Raw genomic sequence first — 14,829 nt, 5'->3', positions numbered from 1 at the left:
AGGAACAAAGACTGAGTCTCAATCATTCATATGTAAATTCAATAAACAAATTAATACCTCCACCAGCAAAACATCTTATGCACATTCCCACATACCCCATACGAAAAAAAAAATATATAAAATATTCCATTTTTGGGCGGAATATATACGTATATATTTAATGTATATCTGCGATATACGAGAATATTTAGGGGGGGAGGGGAAGAGCGAGGTGAATAGTTATTTAAATATTTAATTGGAAGTTCCAATTTAGGAACCATTGGAGTCCTTTCATTTTTCGATGGAATTTCTTCATTCTACGTCATCTTCATCATACAGATATAGAGCGGTAAATGCAAACGCAGCAAAAATATACCGAGGATTCGAAAAATTCCCATTTATCATCGGCAAAAGCGTCTACTTATTCCCGCTGACTCGGTTGGATATGAAAGATTAAAGCTTCTCTCTCTAAAAGAAGAACCAAAAAAAGAGACAAACTCCCAGATGAATTTACTCCAACGGTTTCCACATTTAAGCCTCCACCAGTGAATTCAAAAGGACCATCTCATTATTCCAGGAATTTCTTTTTTTAACACAGAGTGTACGGGTATTTATCACCATAAATTACCTCGGCAAGTCATATGACGGTCGGGTAATCGTTGCCGACACGTCACATCGCTGACCTACGAAAAACCAATTTTCTGTCACATAAAAAATATGTGACCAACTTACCTTATGACGGTCATCGCCCCTCCAAATGGCGTCGGTCCTCAAGATGAATGTTAGGTTATCTCGTTGGTAAAAACGTTGAAAACTTTATGACAAAAGTTGTTTATGTTCTATAACTTGACGATTCTCAGACCCTAGCAATCATAGCAAAACTAATAAAAAAATTACAATCTCTACCTAATAAACCTCCCCTACCGGAAAATGAAACCACGATTAACCACGTGACGCCAAAAAATGACGGCAAAAAATGACACCATTTTGTGAGGCAAAACAAAATGGCCGTCATGGCGCATCAATACAGATAATTCAATGACGATAACTTGAGGGTCACGTGACGGTCATAATTCTGTCATCTGACAGTTTCTCATTCGTGACATCAACTCGCGTGTCCTCCACCGGTAAATTCAAGAGTTATCTCATAATTTGAGATGGAGAGAATTGAAGAAAAAAAGGCAGTGGGTATTTATCGGTGAGTTACGTCGGCATACGTAATTCCTCTATTCGGACATGGAGAATTCAAAGTACCTGAGCAACTTGAACCGCGGAACGATCAGCATGCGGGACACGCTCGACGTGGGTCTGTATTACGTATTTAATTCACGTGGTGCGCATACTTGTAAAGTGACCGGCGTCGGGAGAGAAGAGCTATCTCTTCCTTCTTCCCTTTCCAGTTGTCCCTCTGACATCTACGTTTTATGAAAGGACTAGGTTGATGGTCATTCGAGTTTCGAGGGACGCCAACTCATCAGTGCGTCTTACTCCGAGTTTCTGAGTTTACGACAGCAGTGGTAACACAATTACTACGGTCCCCTGGCTTCTATCTCGCTTTTACTTGGTGAAGTTATGGAGCTGCAGTGGGTAGTGACAACACATTCTAAACCACAAACGCAGGCATAATGGGCTCTGGTACATGAACGAAGCGTTGGTCCAGAGCAATCAACACGAAGGTTTTGTTTGTGGAATAAATTTCTGAAGAGTAAGAAATTCTCATGATTCATGAGAAATAAGAGAGAATTGCTACCGATCACGAAATAAAATAGACAAATTCTATATTCTTTTCACTTTTTCTATAGTATTTGTTGCTAATGAACCAGCAATAAACTTTCAAATGGACTGAAAATATTGTGCTACATTAGTCTTCATGTACCTATTATCAGAATAATTTTTCTATATTTTATAAAATATATGTTCATGTATTTTTTTTATATATTCATACATTCAGAACATAAAAAAATGAAAAAATCATCACCATTTTTTATGTGTTCTGAAGGAAGATCACATCATTACGTTCTAACACTTGAGTACTGAGATATACTCATCACGTTGGGTCATGATAATTCCGTAATCAGTTATTCTAAACGGGTTTTCTTTGGTATCGAATTGAATTTCAAATCACCTCCATAGTTTTCTCATTTCCCATTTTTTTTCATTCTTATTGGATAGATCAATGTTTCCGATTTTTTCATGAGAATTATTCTCAAATGTTCTACAAATTAGGAAAATTAATTCAATCTTTATTCACCGATTGACTGCAAATGTAATTGCATAGAGAATGAAAGTAATGAAAGCGAGATACATATCAGAATCTATTGAATATATTGTTATATACTTTATACGTGAAACCTGATGAACTAGAGGCATAAGTAGAGGAAGAATGGACAGCATAATAGCAGGAATAACAGAAAGTGAACTTCATATGGAATAATTTATGGAATTATTCCGACGAGGAATCCACAGATTTCACACGATTGTTAACTTGTACAAGTCTGTCTTGAATCATTTAAATAATCGATCGTAAAGTCCAGATTTCATTTCAGCAAAATCGTGGATTCTTCATGTTTATGAATAATACTATCCCTATTGATCCTAAAAATCTCGAACAAATTCAGCCGTACCTCGAGGCTTCAATAAAACAAGACTTGAAGAATGGATAGAAGATGATCGGTTACCTATGGACTCGGTTGGTTGGACGTCCATCGGTAAAGAAAAGGCCTATGAATTCGAACCTCAACCGATCCACATGGATTGCCGTCATGATTGGACGAGAGGATTTTATAATTCCGCGAAACCCAACGGGAGATAACTTTCTCACGCGATTTCACACCCGCTTCCTGGATTCTCTTCGATCACTGCACCACGTTCGATTAATAATCATTACCAAATGAAATTCTCCATTTACCAACGGTAAAAACACAGTAAATCCCATGGTTCTGGTTGAATCGCCCAAAAGTTTTTTCCAATGAATCATTCCAATTTCGTAACTAGCAGACAATTGTTTTTGCTCCTCGTAGGGAAGACATTCAATGATTCGTCATTTCATTCCCTTTTTCATTCGATTTTTTCCCAAAATAACTCCGATAAGATTTTTTATCTAAACCCTGTGTTCTTCACTAGTGGTCATTTATACCGTTTTGTTCTGCTATAATGCTCATTGTCAATGAAAGAGAGAAAGAGAGAAAGAGAGAAAAATATGAATTTCGTCAATTAAATATATTCACGAATTTTTATACTGTGGAAAACCTCGAATTTGGAACATCTGGAAAATAAAGCAGATCGTCTATATAGCCTGATAATCAAGTTGTTCAACATAACTGTAATATTAAAACCCAGACTGAGGCTACCTGGAAATCAGAGAAAAGCGTTCGAAGAAATCCCTTCCAAAAGGATATCCCCTTCCGACAAGAATATCAATCCCCAGAAATATATTTTAATCCCCGAGACTTGTATCATTGTTCTGAAAAGGTTGTGTGGATGATTCTAACCGTGTACGGAATATAATGAAGGAAATAAAAAGAAATGAACGGTACGGATTAAAAAAAAATGGCAAAAAAAAAATAAAAATAAAAAATAAAAAAATAAAAAAAATAAAAAAAATGGGTAGATGAGGGCCGAAGCTGGTAGTTGAGTCGGTGGTGTTATGTGTGAGAGGGCACCACGTCGTTCCGGTCAAGTGAAGGTGGATACACAGACATGAAGAGAATGGTAGGTAGGTAAGATGCACCCAACGAAAGAATCGGAGACGCGCCGCTGGGAGAAGGTAAGAATGAACCCTTGGAATTTACTGCCGAGAAAGGTAGTGGGAGAAAGATGAAGATGGAAGCTAGGTATAAGAGGGACTAAGACGAGGACTAAGATAAGGACAGAGAAGAGAAGAACGGTCTCAACTAAAACCAACGGAGAGCGCGTACACCATCCGACGTTGCCACATGTTCCCTCTCACTGGAGTTACAGTTCTCAGAGAGTACTCTACCATTCGTAAATAAATGAATCGCCATTGCATTGTTCAAAATAACGAGTGTACAATCCCTCACACTGAGATGAAAAACAAAAGCCTCGATCAAGTATTTACGCGATTGGTCCTCATTCAATGATATTCTCGGTATATTTTCAGTGGATACCCTGAAAAGTATTATCTGATGAATGTGAGATTTAAGTCGAATCGAAGATGAGAAATTTTTCGTTACTGATGATTTTTTTTTTTCGAGATTGGAGTTTGAAATTACGCGCGTTTCGGGGTGAATATAGATTTTTTTTCGAAGCCGATTCCAAGGAATTAATTAAAGTACGCAGGATTGATTCAAGTGGATAATTGAGTGTGTAATTAATCGATTGCGAATAGATTTTTTGGAAAGCTAATGAACTTTTAGTGACATGAATTGGAAATTTCGGGAAGGATTGATTCATGCGACGCTTTTTTTTCAGTGCACCATAATTATCTTGAGACTTCATTGGGGCATCAGAAATACTTGAGTCTATGAAATATGCGCTGGTTTAATTGATTGCTTTATCTCCCCTTCAAGACAGGGAGTTGAGGATAAAAAATATAAATTATTGCACTTTGTAATTACACTGGTGGATATTTCTGGATATTTCAGACATAATGTTATCTGCATTTACTATTACGTGAGTTGGGACTATATTTTTCAAGAAAACGTGCATTAAATTTGTGATTCATCTTCGAATTCAAGGAAACCCGACTGGAAAATTATATATCCGAAGATATATCTGAATAATATCCGGATATATCCGGATATATTCTGATATATTTTCGGCCAAAAGTGCAGGATCCGAAATATATTTAAATTATATTCAACGCTTATATAATGTAAATATTTGATATGCAAATAGAATGTATATGAAGTATATTTTCAGCCAAAAATACTGTATCTGAGATATATTCGGGTATATCATATATATTAATATATATATATTCATTCCATGCAGGAATTTAGTTTCTTTCAATCGAATCTTCAGAAGATGAAACATTAAAAATCATTGTTGCTTAGAGTTTTAATATTTTTGTGGTTTTTCAGAGCTCCATGGACCTGATAATCGAGAAATAATTGATAAATTAATTCATCCGCCAATGAAAAATCCAACATAACTTCCGTGTCACTTCTTCATTGTTGAAAGTATCAACTTTTCAATTTGGAACTTGAAGTGCAATTTAATCGTTTATGCACTAATTACCTAGCGATTTTACACTGAGAAATTATTCATGTACTCAACTACACAATCATAATATAAAATGAAATTTTACGGAAACCGCCATCATATCATTATCACGATAGAAAATTACAGAAAATCTATTCGATATTAGCAGTAAGTTCATGAAGTTGAAAATACACAAGTCTATATGAAAGATTGCCCTTTAAAAATTATACAATTGCATTCACATACTTTTTCAAATCTCAAAATAATTATGATATCTTGAGAACAGATTTTCCTCTGCTGTCCCGATATTTAACCTATTGATTGAGCATTAGATGCAATTTTCTGAATTAGTGTAAACCATAAGTCTAATTACGGCACTTGTTCGTGAAAAAGCATTATCGATATTTTCTTCCAATTCAAACGACCAGAAGTCGCGTCGAAGCATGTCGAACAAAAAAAAAACTACACGAGGAGACACCGGATGTGATCCCTCAAAGGGAAGAGCCTTTCTTTCTCGTTTCACCGAGTGTATATTTTTCAACTTCTATATCTTTTCTCACGAGATATGTACACCTTTGAAAACCGATACGATTCTGGAATGGCTTACACTGAACAAATCCCCAACTCGGTGTACATTTTAAGACAACAGCAGGGCTTTCCATTCCTCCAACGAGAAATATTGCTTGAGCCCACACCGAACATCTCCGACACAAAAAAAGTCTTGTGAGAAATCACAGTGAGTGTCTTTTTTATTTCCGTCGAGACGGATGAAAAAATGGTGAGAAAAATCAATTTGGCGATATAAAATAAAGCATTCAGAATTTACAGAGTGATGTTCAGCTTTGAAAAAAAAAGTCGAGAGATGAAAAGATAAAAAAGAGATTTATTCTCCCCAATATGTTATTTTGTTTAATCTTTTATTGAATTTATTCCATTCCGCCTAAATGATTATCCTTTGCTCTTTTTATTGCAACTCATCTCATATCACTCGTTTCGTTTGTTACTGGTCTGTCTGCGATCCCTTATTTTCGGAAGTACTTCCTAGTACTTTTAATCTCTATCTTTGTTTACAAACGAATATGCGCTATCCAGAAACTAGCTTCCACTTCCCTTTTCTCCCCTTTCTCCTCCAAGCTAATTACTGTCGGCACGTGCGTAGCCTAGTTTCATGGTAATTTCAGTGAGTGCAAGATGCGACTGCAGTGAATATCTATTGTACGTAGTACACGTGAATTCAATTTAATGGAATTTAATAGTAGGAGTAACATATTTACGAGAGCACTGCGCGGCAATCCAAATTAAAGCGAAAGCAAAAAAAGATTCCAGCAGAATATTGCTGTAATAAAATGAGCCATTCATTCCGAATGAAATTCGTTAAATATGAATAAATGAATGTTCTTTAATCCTTCATCAACATTTCACTTGAAAGGTGAAAGTAGCGGTGAACGACTTCTTACGTATGCATTTGTTATTTATTGATACAAATCCATTTGGTAATCAAATGTAATATGACTAATACTTTTTATTAAATAATAAATGACGTACGGTGGTCAACACTGGAGAAGAATAGAGGAGAGAAGTTAATGCTCACTGGAATATAAAATTTCGACAATTTTGGAAAATCAAATTGAATCAATTCAAATTTCATTTTAAGCAAAAATTGTTTTCTTAAAATTTTCTCCGGCTCTTAACTTTTACAAAATCATTAGAATGTCATTCCAATCGCAGGACATGATCTTTTATAATAAAATAAAACCCATTGAATAAAAAAAGTTGGACAAATGATTCTTTCAAAATGGTCAACGAAAATAAGTGAGTGAAAAAGGGGGAAAAAAAAGTATATTGAGCAATTTCCGTTTTGCCTTCACATCCTTGATGCACGTAAAATTTAATTTTCGCGCTATTATCAGTGAATTATCACAGATTCAATGATGACACACTGTCGTCTGACCTAGAAATATATGTGAGTGCGATTGCACAAGCTGCTGGCACAGATATATCGAAGGGGAAAAGCAGTCCCTTCACACCATAATCATACGATAACTGGGTACTGAAAAAGAGGGGAAATATCAGGAAGAGATGAAGTTGCCATGGCAACCAGTAGTTGTCATATACCCAAGCACGAAGCAGCGGACACGAAGCAATAAGGTTCATTACGAATGCACTATTTCCAACACCCGAGCTTTTACAAATTCCCTAAATTGTCCCTTTTCTCCCCAAAATTATGCGAAAATCATCAAATTTTTAGAATTTCCACGCGCACATCTCAATTCTCTCTACCTAAATAGAATAACTAATGAACAATCCGAAATAAAACATTATTTACTACTTTTCTGCATACAAAAATTGCTATGTGGTCATCAGCACCGAAGAGTACATCTTTTTATTATCAAAAAGCGCGAAAATTTCTCTTGGACGAAATGATTTTGTTGCTTACATTGTAAAGCCTAAGAATTATTATCAGGGATAACACCCCAAGAGCTTCAATATTATCGAATATATCCTGAATTTTGAGATGCCGGAAAAATTAATGGGATGTCTGACGAATTTTTCAAGTCAATGCGTATTCAATTTTTTTTTATTTTTAAAGTCAAGGCGAATTTCATCTGATTATTTTCCCCAAAATCTATATTTTTTAATGTTTATATCAGTAATTTATTTGAGCTTAAAGTACTCTTCATTGAGTGATGCAGTTATATCACTGATTCGTGAGCTATTTATATCTCTATTAAATCTATTTGTATTGCTTTAATTTAATCGTTCCATTTACTGTTTTCTGATGTTCATATTATTATAATAATGTTAATATAAATTGATTTTGCTGAACTATGATTGAATTAAAGTGCAATTATGACTCTGATAATAAAATCCTTACCGAACAATTTTGGAAAAAAGATTTGTAATATGCGAAAAAGCAGATGATTATTTTTTAGATGAAACACTTGGGCGGTTGATTTCAATAATTAAAGGTGTATTCCAATTGTAAAGCATTTTTTTCTTTAGAATTGTAAAGCATGTAACGGACACTGGAGTAGTTTCACTCTGATTCAAGAGAATAAATAGTATAACAAGAACCCTAATGAATGCATGAGTAATCTTTTTACAGGTTTACAGCAATTAAAGCAGTAAATTGACCCGAAATCCCAACGATATAAATGACACCAACAATGACACTGGTTTAACCATCGATATCTGCATTATAATAATAACAATTATAACAATCGTGATAAATTGAAGCAAGTACCAAGCGTGCCACGCTTTCTGAAATTCAATAAATTCCCTGGAATCCCGATAGCGAGAATTCCTAATGCGCTTCGACCTCAACGGCGAGGAACACTCTACCCTCACTCGCGAAAAGGAATGAGTAGTAAAAAAAAGTAGAAAAAGGTAGGAAAGAGAGGCGATGTCTGAAACGAAAGAGAAAAAAAAACAGAGAGCCCAGGCACAAGCAACCTCGCATTCGCACACGTTTTCTTCGCATACACGAGCCTTCGTTTTTACGCCTTTTTAAATACCGTTTGTCTTTTCTTATAAAAATTGAATGACGATGCGAAGAATTGAGGCTTTCTCCTTTTTTTTAATTTTATCATCTATTTGACAATCGATTACTTGAAGATAGATTAATTTCTGAAGCGGATTTCTAAATGTTTAATGAATATTAATATAGAAAGGAATTATGAGAATTTATAATTCCGTAATTATCTAATCGTTTTGAGATTTTGACGAGGCGGAATGTTATTCTTCAGGAAGGAATTCTAGTTTATGTCTAGTGTGTGTTTCTCAACTTTCATGATTCAGTCATTTGAATGACAGCAAATGTTTCAGTTCATGAAACACAAAATATATAAGCGCAGAAGAGTATACCTTTTTGACAGTTTATAGTGATCAGCTTGTCCATAAGTTATTTACACTGATTATTATATTTTGTAATGATTGTTATTATTTTGTTATTCTGCCTTTAGAATTGTAGAATCTCATAAATTTTGGTTAGTCCTTTCCATGTTTTTGTTGACCGGATTAAAAAAAAACTCCAAGAAAACTCCATAATAATATAGTAATTCGATCATATCGACGGAAATTTATCCACGAATTTAATATGTCGAATGTCTCATCAAACAATTTGATCCAACTTTTTTCCTAAATAAAATAAACCAATTGTGACGAACAGAGCTAATTTCCCAATCAATAGTTTCGCAGCTGCTTCCGACAATTTGAAAGTATAATTCAAATCCATCGATCGTAATAAAATCCATTTCTCCTAGTCACTAGAATGCCTTTATTTTCGTAGAATTTCTCTGACTAGTGTAAAAAAAATATGTGAAGAAAAAATCTCCAAGTCTTTTGGAAACGAAAAAAAAGTCAAGACAAATTCCATAATTTTTCGGCTTGCATGTTCCATGATCAATCAAAAATTGATCTCCAGTTTGTCTCCATTTTTTTGAAAACTTACAAAAGTTTTTAAAAAAGTTGAAAACAACACCAAAAATTGGTGATTTTTGGAATAAGAATAGAATTTTAAAACGTTACATTTCCTATCCATCTGATTCTAATTCAATTATCAATAGAAGAGTCTCTACCATATGATATACTCGATACAGCAAGGATATGCCTTATCCCCTCACAACACATTTATCGAATATTTATGAGTGAGCTTATCTCCTTTCCATTTCTGCGAATCCACTCGATCCTCATGATTTTAGAATTTTAGTTCAATGCGCTGGAGCAAAAATATTCATTGAGCAAGATACACACAATAGGGACAGATGCAATAGCAAATCTTAATTGTTCCAATACGTCGATAGTGTAAGAATATGCCTTACTCTATTATTACACATTGATAAAATATTAAAAAGCGAAGGGTTATCCGTTGTCAAATATCATGACACGATGATTGCTGGTTTCACTCGATTCCAGACTCATTTCAAAGTGATTTCAAAATATTTCATGAAAATCTTCATTTGAAATAGCTCCTCCTCCGATTTCAATATCCCAAAGGATTTTATCCGACTTCAAGTGATTCTAAATGATTTCACATGATTTCAGGACTGATTTCCTAGCATTTCTTGGAATAATAATTAATTTATTAATTTCCAATGACATCAAATGACTTTGATTTCATGATTTCACGAATAAATAGCCCCTCGTTAACGAGTTAAGTTACTCCCTTTTCATTAAAAACTTATACGTGTTTGAAATTTCAGTTGAATTTCATAAAAGAAAGACAGAAAAAAAGCTCATCGTGGTGGATACATAGAATATGAAGCGACAGATACAACAGCCAAAGCGAAATCGATTGAGGATAGTCGAGTAGTATCAGGACAACTATCGTGCGCAGCACTGAGGAGAGAAAGACGAGAAAAACGAGTGTTCACGAGGTTGCCCGATGCCAAGTGCAATCTCCTATAAAATCCTATATACTTGATTGTCATTTTGGTATGTACATCACTTGAATATGGAGGTAAACACACACGACAGTTTATGATAAACGTCTCCATACTTCCCACTTTATCCTCAATGTTAGTTGAAGTTGAAAGAGACAATTATAAAAATGCCCATCTTCTGCATAACTTGGAGCTCCACATCACTCAGCGAATTAAATTTAAATTGTACCATCAAACTTTCCTATTTTCACCTTTGGTCATAATTGAATTCCCTTGATAAGCAATTAATCAAAGAAAGTATCTAGCAAAAATAAACGCGGATGTAAAATTTAATTCACTCTCCCCGGAGACCGCCATTGTTCATCATGAGCTCACACTTTCTCAAACTGCATTATTTTTTCAATAAAAGAGCTCTGCCCTATTTTCCTCATGAGCACTATTTTGTATATTAAAAAAAAAACATAGGGCAATAAAAGCTCGAAATATTTAAATTTTATTCATTATATGAGGAATATCATTATCCGGTAATGAAGAGGAGAAAAAAAGTAATGAAAAGTGTAAAAGTTAGTGAGTGAGGACCAGACCTTTGAATATAATTTACAGGGAAATTTCCTATTTCAATGAAAAAAACTTTAAATAACAAAAGAATGCCCTTGTATAAATATAAACTACCCGGTTTGAACGACAGATAAAAGTCTAACAGCAACTGGAATGTGTGTACATACAAAAAAAGTGGTTTAAAAGTTTCGGGTGGTATACACTCACTGTTCAAACTGACACTGATACACGACAGTCACAAAAGTTTCAGGTTTATTAAAGAGCTATTGGGATACGGAGAAGTTTGAATTAAAAAAACTCGGGAGTAAAAAATCCTACTCAATTTCCCTACCGTATACTCTTTGAAAAAAAAAAAAGAAAGCATTCACCTGCAAATGGAGTTGGCGAGGATCTGTAGTTTTAATTACACACGAATTTCATTTATTTTTTCTATCGAATCAACTCAATGTTGAATGCAATTGCGGAATCTCGAATATTTCTCTGTTCTCTCTTCCCTCTTTCTCTCTCGATTCATTTTGTTTTAGAGATTTGGGGATGAGAGGAAAAACAGTGACATCCCGATGTATCAACACATTTATATTTTCCTTATGTTGTTACTCGTTACCTTCCCCTCACTGTTGGAGACAAACCCTCGTCACTAGTCGACACCCCAAATCTCCATTTAAGTCTTCCTGAAGTAACCCCCCATGAAGCCTAAGGCGCTTCATAAAATGTTTGAATAGCCTTGGAGCAGTTAATGGTACTGAGCGAAACCATCATAGCATTTTCACTTATATAAACGAGCACAAATTTTTCGTACTTTGTATTTCGTCAATTAACCAAGCTATTCTCCAGTTGCAATTTCATGTTGAAGAGTTATTGCCGATATCTTCTCATTTTTCATGTTTTTTGCAAATTTCTGAAAAACCATGGATCAGATTGACATATAAAAAACATACAGTTTTTTGGTTTTATAATTATCCAATGACTCACAAATTTTTTAAGTCGTGCGTTTATTTTTGAAAATTTTTGGTAAAGTTTTGTGAATTTCCGCAAAAGTTTTATCAACCGTTTCTCGGGAATTGGTTAAAAACTTGAAAAATTAGAAGATATCGGCAATAACTCCATAATGATAATGAAAACTTTTTTTATTTCAATAATTCATTTTCGGGTAGATATCTAGATTCAAACTGTTGGCATCCTTTGTCTTTGGAATGAACAAAGAACTAAATGTTTCAGCTCCACTTATTCTATTGGGCTTCCTTGCTTGAAGACTGAAAGATTTATAGCTAGACAATACTCTCAACAAAAATATGGTAGATACCAAATGTGGATTATCTTTTAGGTACGATGATAAGCTATTCCGGAAATTTGAAAGACTTTGTCCACACATTCTCGAAATATGCGTCATTCAACATCGGAATTTCATTATTTCCAAAGTTTGATAAAAAATATAAAAGAGTTCTGGCATTTTGCGAAGTTATTTGCAACCATTGGAAAATTCAATTTTCTGTAGCTTTCATGATAGATGATTAATTCAGTGAGCATTTTTAATTGAAATTTAATTCACACTCATATAATTGAAAATTCAGACGACTGGGCGTGAAATACCAAATAATTTCTAAAAGAGCAATTGTAAACACTTAAATGACCGGTTAAATATCATTACTACGAGTTTTCCGAAGTAATATCCGAACACCAGAATAAAGCAAGAAAGAAGACAATGTCCCTAATTACCTTCCAACATTTGAGTTTGTTCTCGTAGAACCTCAAACACTGAAGCATTCAAAACTGTCTCGCCTTAACAATTCTCAAATTCCACTGAATACATTAAATTTTGACGTCTCCAAAAAAGACGAAAGGCACAATCGAAAATGCATCCCATAGCCCACAAGTTTTTCTCTATTTACCCATAATTATTCAAAATAATTCAATGGAAATGTCTGAAAACTTTTGAATGTTTGCTCAACTCGGGTGCGTCTATCTCTCCTATTTCTAAAAGAGTGGTTTGAGAGTAGACCGTAACGACAATCAAATCCGAATGCAGACCTCCAAATACATATGCATACGTTGAAATTTGTGTGAAACAACTCTCATCATACTTCCGCCCCAACCGCATCGACCATCCCCTTCCTACAATTCTCCCTAGCAAAAGTTCCTGGAAGGAATTTTCAAATATCAACGATAAACAATCGGTGGAATTATAATCATTTCACATCTCTCCATTCCCATAATCAACAGTCAAGCATTAAACTTTCTCTGAAATGACAACGAGCTCCAACAAGATTGAGAACAAAAAATACCGTATCACATTTCCAGATAATTCTTGCCGTACATCCATAAATATGCATATCGACATAGTTTTTATTATCATGAAATCTCAGTGCCTTACACCCACTTGAGATAAGAGTACGTACTCTAAACTCAGGATCTTTTCACTCACATCCCCGAACATCGAGATGGCACTCAAGACCAACAAAAAAAATACCTCATTTTTATTTAATACCGAGGAAGCATTCCATGTCTCAAACCAATCGCCCAAGAGTAAAAATCAGTGAAATAATTCTCAACTTACCCTGGAATTTCGTATTTTTAATCCACGCTGGTATTCCTGTATGTTCCAAAATCCAATCAATCTGAATTCACATTGTCCAAAGCCCCACACAAAACAAAAAGCACAGAACAAGTTTTCCAACTGTGTTGTCACTAATAACCAACTAATATCTGCCAACTACCTTAATTGTTGCAAATATTAATTCACAAATTCACTCACCTCACTCTCACACGTCAACCCCAATACCATAAATCCTCTCCTCTCTCGTCAAAAAAATGGCGTCAAAAGACACAAAAAGTGACACAAGTTAACGCACCTAAAAATCACAATTTTCACATAAACACTCGCATATCACAACCACAATACTAAAAAAAAAGCCAACCAAAAGATAATAGAAAATCGATGAACGAAAGTTGTCACCAAGTTGCGATATTACCGACGGATAAAGGGGTGTGTTTGTAAAATTAAACGTGATCCTTCATTGGAAAATACACTTTATCACTATTTTCTCCAATTCTCATGCAGTTTTATCAACCAATAAATATTCGCTCATTGTGTAATTAATCTATGAACGTATCCGTCACTCGTGGGGGTATAAAATAAATAAACCATTCAGTGTACAATTAATGATCGAGTGGATAAAATGAGCCGCTATTGGCAGTAGCGTGGTTTTTTGCCAGCACAGACGAGCGTAAATTCACCCGCTGTCAGGCCCCAGAGGGAACTGAATGCGTTTTAGAGTTGAAGCCACAGCAATCCCCACCCCCAGTACTGGCGCGATGTCCGCCATCTTGCCGAGTTGGTTTCTCTTCGTCTCTCTCCGTTTCTCTTCGTCTCTCTCCGTCTCTCTCCGTTTCTCCTCGTCTCTCCTCGTCTCTCCTCGTCTCTCTCCCTTTCTCTGTCTTTGTCGATCGACGAAGGCACAAAGAGCGAACTTAACCGAATCCAAACGATCGTATCTACGGAAATACACGAGCCCAAGGTAGATGAGAGTTTTCGTGTGAGGTGCTACCCTCAGGATACTAGGAGTCCAAGGGTTTCACAGACCCATATAGTATATGTATACCAGTATACCAATCCCTTCGTTCCCTTCGTTCCTTCGCTCCCTTCGTTCCCCTTATTCCCCTTATTCCCTTCATACTAACCGTTCATTTGTGTATGTAGGTGAGCTCACTTCGAAAAGAGAGATGGCTAGAGGAGGTTCGGCTAATTGAG

At 35.2% G+C, this 14,829-nt stretch overlaps 1 protein-coding gene across 1 annotated transcript in view; it reads right to left on the bottom strand.

Moving 5' to 3' along the window:
* Window positions 1–14,321, bottom strand: part of LOC105271197 (proline-rich transmembrane protein 4) — a 106,817-nt gene extending 92,496 nt beyond the window's left edge. Inside the window, exon 1 of the mRNA XM_011312581.1 lies at window positions 13,636–14,321. The gene's annotated coding sequence lies outside the window, so the exon portion shown is untranslated. The remainder of the gene's footprint in view (window positions 1–13,635) is intronic.
* Window positions 14,322–14,829: the final 508 nt, after the last annotated feature.

The sequence above is a fragment of the Fopius arisanus genome, unplaced genomic scaffold, assembly GCF_000806365.1.
Source record: "Fopius arisanus strain USDA-PBARC FA_bdor unplaced genomic scaffold, ASM80636v1 scaffold00004, whole genome shotgun sequence".
NCBI classification, from domain to species: domain Eukaryota; kingdom Metazoa; phylum Arthropoda; class Insecta; order Hymenoptera; family Braconidae; genus Fopius; species Fopius arisanus.
The sequence above is the reverse complement of the archived record's forward strand: the minus strand, read 5'-3'. Positions and strand labels throughout refer to the sequence as shown.